Raw genomic sequence first — 9,605 nt, 5'->3', positions numbered from 1 at the left:
TTGCCTGTAATAATTGGCGAACCCCAAAAAACGTTGGATAGCACGGAGTCCGGAGGGGCGTGGCCAATCTAAGACGGCAGAGAGTTTGTCTGGATCCATTTGTAGTCCTTGGCCAGAGACCAAGTATCCTAGGAAAGGAAGAGATTGGCATTCAAACAGACATTTCTCTATCTTGGCATAAAGTTGATTGTCACGAAGTCTCTGAAGAACCATACGGACATGCTGGCGGTGTTCTTCTAGATTGGCAGAAAAAATCAGGATATCGTCCAGATATACAACAACACAGGAGTATAAGAGATCACGAAAAATTTCATTAACAAAGTCTTGGAAGACGGCAGGGGCGTTGCACAGGCCAAAGGGCATGACCAGATACTCAAAGTGTCCATCTCTAGTGTTAAATGCCGTTTTCCATTCATCCCCCTCTCTGATGCGGATGAGATTATAAGCACCTCTTAAGTCCAGTTTGGTAAAGATGTGGGCACCTTGGAGGCGATCAAAGAGTTCAGAGATGAGGGGTAGGGGGTAGCGGTTCTTTACCGTGATTTTATTAAGACCGCGGTAGTCAATGCAAGGACGTAGAGAGCCATCTTTTTTGGACACAAAGAAAAATCCGGCTCCGGCAGGAGAGGAGGATTTACGGATAAAGCCTTTTTTTAAATTTTCCTGGATGTACTCCGACATAGCAAGAGTCTCTGGGGCGGACAGAGGATAGATTCTGCCCCGGGGTGGAGTAGTGCCCGGGAGGAGGTCAATAGGACAATCATAAGGCCTGTGAGGAGGTAGAGTCTCAGCTTGTTTTTTGCAAAAAACATCCGCAAAGTCCATATAGGCCTTAGGGAGACCGGTTACAGGGGGAACCACAGAGTCACGGCAAGGGGTACTGGGAACCGGTTTTAGGCAGTCCTTGAAACAAGAGGGCCCCCAACTCTTGATCTCCCCAGTGGACCAATCCAGGGTTGGGGAATGGAGTTGAAGCCAGGGTAGTCCAAGGAGGATTTCGGAAGTGCAATTGGGGAGGACCAAAAATTCAATCTTCTCGTGATGAGGTCCGATGCACATTAGAAGGGGCTCCGTGCGGAGACGTATGGTACAGTCCAATCTTTCATTGTTTACACAATTGATGTAGAGGGGTCTGGCGAGACTGGTCACTGGGATGTTGAACCTGTTGACGAGAGAGGCCAAAATAAAATTTCCTGCAGATCCGGAATCCAAGAAGGCCATAATAGAGAAGGAGAAGGCAGAGGCAGATATCCGCACAGGCACAGTAAGACGTGGAGAAGCAGAGTAGACATCAAGGACTGTTTGACCTTTGTGCGGAGTCAGCGTACGTCTTTCCAGGCGGGGAGGACGGATAGGACAATCCTTCAGGAAGTGTTCGGTACTGGCACAGTACAGGCAGAGATTCTCCATGCGGCGTCGTGTCCTCTCTTGAGGTGTCAGGCGAGACCGGTCGACCTGCATAGCCTCCACGGCGGGAGGCACAGGAACGGATTGCAGGGGACCAGAGGAGAGAGGAGCCGGGGAGAAAAAACGCCTTGTGCGAACAAAGTCCATATCCTGGCGGAGCTCCTGACGCCTTTCGGAAAAACGCATGTCAATGCGAGTGGCAAGATGGATGAGTTCATGTAGGTTAGCAGGGATTTCTCGTGCGGCCAGAACATCTTTAATGTTGCTGGATAGGCCTTTTTTAAAGGTCGCGCAGAGGGCCTCATTATTCCAGGATAATTCTGAAGCAAGAGTACGGAATTGTACGGCGTACTCGCCAACGGAAGAATTACCCTGGACCAGGTTCAACAGGGCAGTCTCAGCAGAAGAGGCTCGGGCAGGTTCCTCAAAGACACTTCGAATTTCCGAGAAGAAGGTGTGTATAGAGGCAGTGACAGGGTCATTGCGGTCCCAGAGCGGTGTGGCCCATGACAGAGCTTTTCCAGACAAAAGGCTGACTACGAAAGCCACCTTAGACCTTTCAGTAGGAAACTGGTCCGACATCATCTCCAAGTGCAGGGAACATTGGGAAAGAAAGCCACGGCAGAATTTAGAGTCCCCATCAAATTTATCCGGCAAGGATAGTCGTAGACCAGAAGCGGCCACTCGCTGCGGAGGAGGTGCAGGAGCTGGCGGAGGAGATGATTGCTGAAGCTGTGGTAGTAGCTGCTGTAGCATCACGGTCAGTTGAGACAGCTGTTGGCCTTGTTGCGCTATCTGTTGTGACTGCTGGCGGACCACCGTGGTGAGGTCGGCGACAACTGGCAGAGGAACTTCAGCGGGATCCATGGCCGGATCTACTGTCACGATGCCGGCTGGCAGGTAGTGGATCCTCTGTGCCAGAGAGGGATTGGCGTGGACCGTGCTAGTGGATCGGTTCTAAGTCACTACTGGTTTTCACCAGAGCCCGCCGCAAAGCGGGATGGTCTTGCTGCGGCGGTAGTGACCAGGTCGTATCCACTAGCAACGGCTCAACCTCTCTGACTGCTGAAGATAGGCGCGGTACAAGGGAGTAGACAGAAGCAAGGTCGGACGTAGCAGAAGGTCGGGGCAGGCAGCAAGGATCGTAGTCGGGGGCAACGGCAGGAGGTCTGGAACACAGGCTAGGAACACACAAGGAAACGCTTTCACTGGCACAATGGCAACAAGATCCGGCGAGGGAGTGAAGGGGAAGTGAGGTATAAATAGGGAGTGCACAGGTGAACACACTAATTGGAACCACTGCGCCAATCAGCGGCGCAGTGGCCCTTTAAATCGCAGAGACCCGGCGCGCGCGCGCCCTAGGGAGCGGGGCCGCGCGCGCCGGGACAGGACAGACGGAGAGCGAGTCAGGTACGGGAGCCGGGATGCGCATCGCGAGCGGGCGCTACCCGCATCGCGAATCGCATCCCGGCTGGAGACGGTATCGCAGCGCACCGGGTCAGTGGAGCTGCCCGGAGCGCTGCGGTAGCGAGAGAGAAGCGAGCGCTCCGGGGAGGAGCGGGGACCCGGAGCGCTCGGCGTAACAGACCCCTTTTTAAATATTGGCACCACATTTGCCATGCGCCAGTCCTGGGGGACAGTCCCTGTTACTATAGAGTCACTGAATATTAAATAGGGCTCTGTCTATCACATTACTTATTATTTTAGAACACGGGGGTGAATGCCATCTGGGCCTGGTGATTTGTCTATTTTTATTTTTTGTAGGCGGCACTGTACTTCTCCCTGGGTTAGACAGGTGACCTGTACAGGGGAGTTTAACTTATCTCGCTGTATTTCACCTGGCATTTCATTTTCCTCCGTGAATACAGTGGAGAAGAATTTGTTTAATATATTTGCTTTTTCCTGATCCCATCTTTCATTTGTTCCTCATCATTTTTTAAAGGGCCTACACTTTCATTTTTGACCTTTTTGCTATTCATATAGTTAAAGAACATTTTGGGGTTAGTTTTACTCTCTTTGGCAATGAGTCGTTCTGTCTCTATTTTTGCGGCTTTTATCTGTTTTATACATAATTAAAATTTTTCTCTATAGCTTTTTAATTCTTCTTCACTTATTGTCATTTATTACCCCCTTAACACTTGTATTCTTCCACTTTGTTATTTTTTTAAATTCCTGACCCCTTTATTCCCATTAGGTATATACCTCTTACAGTGAGAATTTAAAATATTCTTAAAAGTCTCCCATTTAGTGTTAGTATTCTTGTTTTTGAGGACATTATCCCAATTTATATTTTTAAGGGCTTTACTGAGTTGATCAAACTTTGCCTTCCTAAAGTTCCCATCAGTGTGTTACTGATGGTAGCCTTTGTTACTTTGGTTCCAACTCTCTTCAGGTCATTCACTAGGTCCCTCCGTGTGGTTCCGGGATTTTTGCTCACCGTTCTTGTGATCATTTTGACACCATGTGGTAAGATCTTGCTTGGAGCCCCAGATCGAGGGAGATTATCTGTGGTCTTGTATGTCTTCCATCTTCTAATAATTGCTCCCACAGTTGATTTCTTCACCCCAAGCTGCTTTGCCTATTGCAGATTCAGTCTTCCCAGCCTGGGGCAGGTCTACAATTTTGTTTCTGGTGTCCTTCGACAGCTCTTTGGTCTTGGCCATAGTGGAGTTTGGAGTGTGACTGTTGAGGTTGTGGCCTGGTGTCTTTTATAATAACACATTCAAACAGGTGCCATTAATACAGGTAACGAGTGGAGGACAGAGGAGACACTTAAAGAAGAAGTTACAGGTCTGTGAGAGACAGAAATCTTGCTTCTTTGTAGGTGACCAAATACCTATTTTCCACCATAATTTGCAAATAAATTCTTTAAAAATCAGACTATGTGATTTTATAGATTTTTTTCTCTCATTATGTCTCTCATAGTTGAGGTATACCTATGATGAAAATTACAGGCCTCTCTCATCTTTTTAAATGGGAGAACTTGCACAATTGGTGGCTGACTAAATACTTTTTTGCCCCACTGTACATGGAGGGGGCGTTTCTGCCAAGGCTTCCTGCGGAGGTCGGCATGACACTTCCCGCGGACTGCCACACCCCTGTACAGAATATTGTGGGGGGTCCCAGCAGTTAGACCACCCACAGTCTATAACTCTCCCCTATCCTTTGGATAGTTATATTCCACTACAGTACTCCTTTAAGGCTAGGATCACATCTGCATCAGAGGCTGGAAAATGGAGCTGGGTGGTCCACTTCATGATGGGAATTGCAGGGTTCCATTAATTTAATGGGGTCTGTCGGATTTCTGTCTGGTGTCCATCGCTACACTGGAAAGTAACCAGACAAAAAGATACTGCTTGCTACTTTTTATTTGTCTGCCAATGGGTTCTATGATGGAGGCCCTCTGCATTATAAAGCATTTAGTGTTAATCTCTGCGGTTTCCTTTTCCACTCACTTTTTGTACGCTGTGTAAGCTGTATTGTTCGTTTAATCCAAATGCCCCAGAGTGAATTCAGCTATAGAGACAACATTCTCTGGCCGCTGTCACTGCCTATAGAGAACAAACTATGTTGACTAACAGGAATCTGGAATACGTCTAATTCTGGAGAATTCGGAAGTGAAACGTGTGACAGACAATTAAAATGCTTACTTTCACTTACTGGTTCTTATCAAGTTATCTACAGTGAAACTATAATGTATAATGTAATGAGAGGGCAATACGATATATAATATTCATATTGCACACAAAACATTTATAGGCTTAAGGCTGGGTTCACACATTGTATTTTGGTCAGTATTTTTTTTTGCCAAAAACACGGGAGGAACCAACACTTTTTTCTTTGGTTTGGAAACATAACTTGCCTTGGCTAAGAATACTGACCAAAATACTATGTGTGAACCCAGCCTACAAATGCAGCTCTAATCACAATAGACCCATAACATTCTTCAAGGGTTATAGGGTTTTGTATACGTCCTGCAAAACATCCCCATGCAGATGAGCAAAAGTAGTTTTTAGTATGAGAAATTACTGCAACAAAATTAGAAGAAAAAAATGTAGTAGCAATATAGATGAGTTTTATCACCGGTATAATACCCTGCAATACTCTGTATTGCTTAACAGGGTTACAAAGATGGCAGAATGGGGACCTTCAATAAGCCATTGGCTGTCCCTCTTTCTGTTTAACCACTTAGATGACACTATACCCATTGAACACAGCATTCAATGGGTTAAAGTTTGATCCCATCTGCTGCAGTAAAATACATCAATGGAGAAAAGCAGACATGGTTGCACATCTATATATTGCACAAATATCCTTTGCTTCTCAGCATATATGTAAAACCAACAGGTTGTTACTGTATGTTATCATCATAATGTGCAAGCCAGCTAGCCACATCATGGCACGTTAGGAATATGTAGCGGTTTCCCAACATTCCTAAAATGGTGTGGTAGCTGAGCGGCAACTACCACCGCTGCGACATTAGTGCCCACAGGGGAAGCGGCCCAGTGGCAGAGCAGCCCTAATGATCTACACTAACATAGTTGACCATAAAATGTACTCAAATATAGCAAAGATATGTTAAGAAATTTCAATCTTTATTGTTGCAAAATAGTATAAAAACACGTAAAAAAACATATACTAGTGAGGTACAACAGAAACACAGGTAGATGAGAGGCAAGAAGTGAAAATACAACAAATAATTGAATATTTTTACAAATAAGCTGCGGAGTATACATGGTAACTACAGGTAAGTATAAGGTGCAACTGCAGTATTAAAGTGCACACTGATGGAGCATCACCACTGGAGCTGTGTAGATACACATATAAATAAATAAGTATAAAGGCTCAATGGGAGGGACAATGGCTACTCCCCTGAATACTGGCAGTTATAGCATAATAGTATTAAAACCATCCATATACAAATCAGGACACCTGGACATGCACTCCACAGATCACCTCTCACCTGTACCCCTTACAGGTACAGGTGAAAGGTGATCTGTGGAGTGAACACAACAACAAAGACGTGGTCTCAAATGGCTGGAGGTGCTCAACCCCAAATGCAGTTGTGCATTTATGCTTGGGGAGCAGATCCTGCCCTTGTGGTCCGTTGATCTGGGGAGTGCATGTCCAGGTGTCCTGATTTGTATACGGATGGTTTTGATACTATTATGCTATAACTGCCAGTATTCAGGGGAGATTTGCTGGAGGCTTACATAGGGTTTACCTATAACATAGAGGAATTCTCCCCTTAGAAATCAATAGGCCTGTTTGTATCTATGAAAGTTTGCACTAAGCTTTACTTTAAGCTAAGCAGCTCTGGGTATGGCAGAGAGACGGGAGGTGTGCAGCGATTGAAACAAGCTGCGAGTGTAACCTTTAACTCTGGTTGCTTGAAACGGCCAGCAGCGTACTGGAGATTGGCTGCTGAGTTGAGGATACTTTTGTGAGTGGGTTTTATTTACATTTTTTATGTGGGGGTGTTACAGGTAGTGTGGGTGTTTAAGGTTGGGAGGGGGGAGGAGGTAGGGGAGCTGGTGCCTCTACATGTTAATGGAATGGTGCATAAAGGTCACATTGCATTATCACATTGGTAGGTAAGAAAGATTTGCGTACGACGGTGCCACCGGTATAGCCATCGCAGTGCCCCGTGTCTGGTGGTAGGTTGCACCGTCATATGTGAAATAATTGTGGTTGAGAATTATATCCAAGCAGTGCAGTACAAATTGTCGCTGTTTTTGTGGGATGGTGAGATCTTCTTCCAGGATGAGTTTGATGCAGTTCAGGCCTATGTCATGCTTTATCTTTGAGTATAACGCTGTGACATCCATGGTTACAAATGTAAGGTTTTCTTGCCATTGTATGGAACGGAGTAATTGGATTAGATCATCTGAACTTTTTAGATGGCTGGGGAGGGATTGAACGTAATCTTGAAAAATCTGGCCCAGGTAATGAGAAATTTGTGAGGTGTGACTACTGATTCCAGAAACTATTGATTCCGGGGGGGATTTTCTTGGTTTTTATGGACTTTTGGTAGGTGGTATGGAGAGTATGGAGGAGTTGTCTATATATAGGAATTTCTTTTCATTTTTGTTTACGATGTTCTCAGCGAATGCGTGCTCCAGAAGTCTTTTTATGATTTCTTGTAGTTTGGGGTAGGGGTTGTGATTGAGTTTTTTGTAGTAGTTTTTGTCTTGAAGGATTTTTAGAGCTACAGTATGGTAGTCGTCGTAGTTTTGTAGGACGAGTCATCCACCTTTGTTTGCCGGTCTTATTACTACGGTAATTCTTTATTCTCTTTTAGGTTTTTGAGTGCTTGTTTTTCATTTTTTGTCAGTGATCCGTTTCCGTCGTTTCTGGTGGTTGTGGGTATTTGTTTGAGGTCGTGGGCTACAAGGTCATGGATTGATTTCATAAGGTGACCTTGGCTGTGGGTGGGATAGAATATTGATTTATTCTTTCTTTGGGGGTGTTTGCCTTCCAGTTGACCGAAAAAATGCACTTCCAAATAAACCGGGCATCACATTCAGGCGAGCACCCACACTAAAAAACATACTGGCCCCCAGCAGGCTAAGACGCCACAAAGCCAGTCACAACACTACCAAAAATGTAAAAAAAAACAAAAGGATCATACAGAAACAAAGAGATGCCTATACTGCACCACCATAAATCACAAACAGAAAACATTCTCTAACAAATCAACAAATGAAATGTTTAACATCAAATTCCCCCTCAACTGTAAATCCAGCTATGTTATCTACCTTATCATATGTATCTTCAACCTACAGTACATTGGTAGAACAACCCAAGAACTACACCTCCGTCTTAATTAACACAGAAGAGAGCACAGAGGAGTACTATCAGACAGGAGAGAGCACAGAGGAGTCCTATCAAACAGAAGAGATCACAGAGAAGTACTATAAGACAGGAGAGAGCACAGAGGAGTACTATCAGACAGGAGAGAGCACAGAGGAGTACAATCAGGCTGGAGAGAGCACAGTATGTAACACTCACGTTTCTGAAGACAGGAACTCCGGTGTATGTGGATCCGCTGGACCTGTGTGGCAGATGACTCGGACCGTGGCAGGGAGCGGAGTCTAAGGTGCTGCTGGTCTTCACCAGAGGCCATCCGCAAAGCAGGATGGGCTTGCAGCTGCAGGCGACACCCAGGTCGCTACCCCCGGAGGAGATGCGAAGCACAGAAGGGATGAGACAACTCGTAGTCAGGATAGCTGTAGGTCAGGGCAGGTGGCACAGTAGCGTAGTCGGGACGTAGCAGAAGTTCAGTAGGCAGGCGGCAGAGAAGCAAGGTCAAGGTCACAAAAGCAGGAGATCTGGTACATGGCAAGGAAATACAATGGAACGCTTTCTCTAGGGCACAAGGCAACAAAGATCCGGCTGAGAACTGAGGAGGGTGGAGGAATTTATCAACAAGACACAGGTGGTTACACTAATGAGCGTACTGGCCCTTTAAATCTTAAAGCTTCGGTGCGCGCATGCCCAAAGGGATGGGGACACGGGCTCCGGAGCAGAGAGGCAGAAGCAGAGGCAGGGGAAACACCCGGAGATTGACGGACTGGGGCTCGCATGCGGGTGCGCCCCGCAATGCGAGTCCCAGCCCCGTCGGCAGCGGAAGGTAAGGGGACCATGCACTCACGGCCAGCATGTGAGGCCGGAGCGTATAGCGTAACACAGAAGAGTACTATCAGACAGGAGAGAGGACAGAGGAGTACTATCAGACAGGAGAGAGAACAGAGGAGTACTATCAGACAGGAGAGAGCACAGAGGTGTCCTATTAGAAAGGAGAGAGCACAGAAGAGTACTATCAGAAAGGAGAGAGCACAGAGGAGTACTATCAGACAGGAGAGAGCACAGATGAGTCCTTTCAGACAGGGGAGAGCACAGAGTAGTACTATCAGACAGGAGAGAGCACAGAGGAGTGCTGTCAGACAGGAGGGAGCGCAGAGGAGTACTATCAGACAGGAGAGAGCACAGAGGAGTACTATCAGACAGGAGAGAGCACAGAGGAGTACTATTAGACAGGAGGGAACACAGAGTAGTTCTATCTGAACGGAGAGAGAACAGAGGAGTACTATCAGACAGGAGAGAGCACAGAGGTGTCCTATTAGAAATGAGAGAATACAGAAGAGTGCTATCAGACAGGAGAGAGCACGGAGGAGTCCTATCAGACAGGAGAAAGC

The sequence above is a fragment of the Hyla sarda genome, chromosome 1 (genome assembly GCF_029499605.1).
Source record: "Hyla sarda isolate aHylSar1 chromosome 1, aHylSar1.hap1, whole genome shotgun sequence".
NCBI classification, from domain to species: Eukaryota; Metazoa; Chordata; class Amphibia; order Anura; family Hylidae; genus Hyla; species Hyla sarda.
This window is presented reverse-complemented; position numbering follows the sequence as displayed.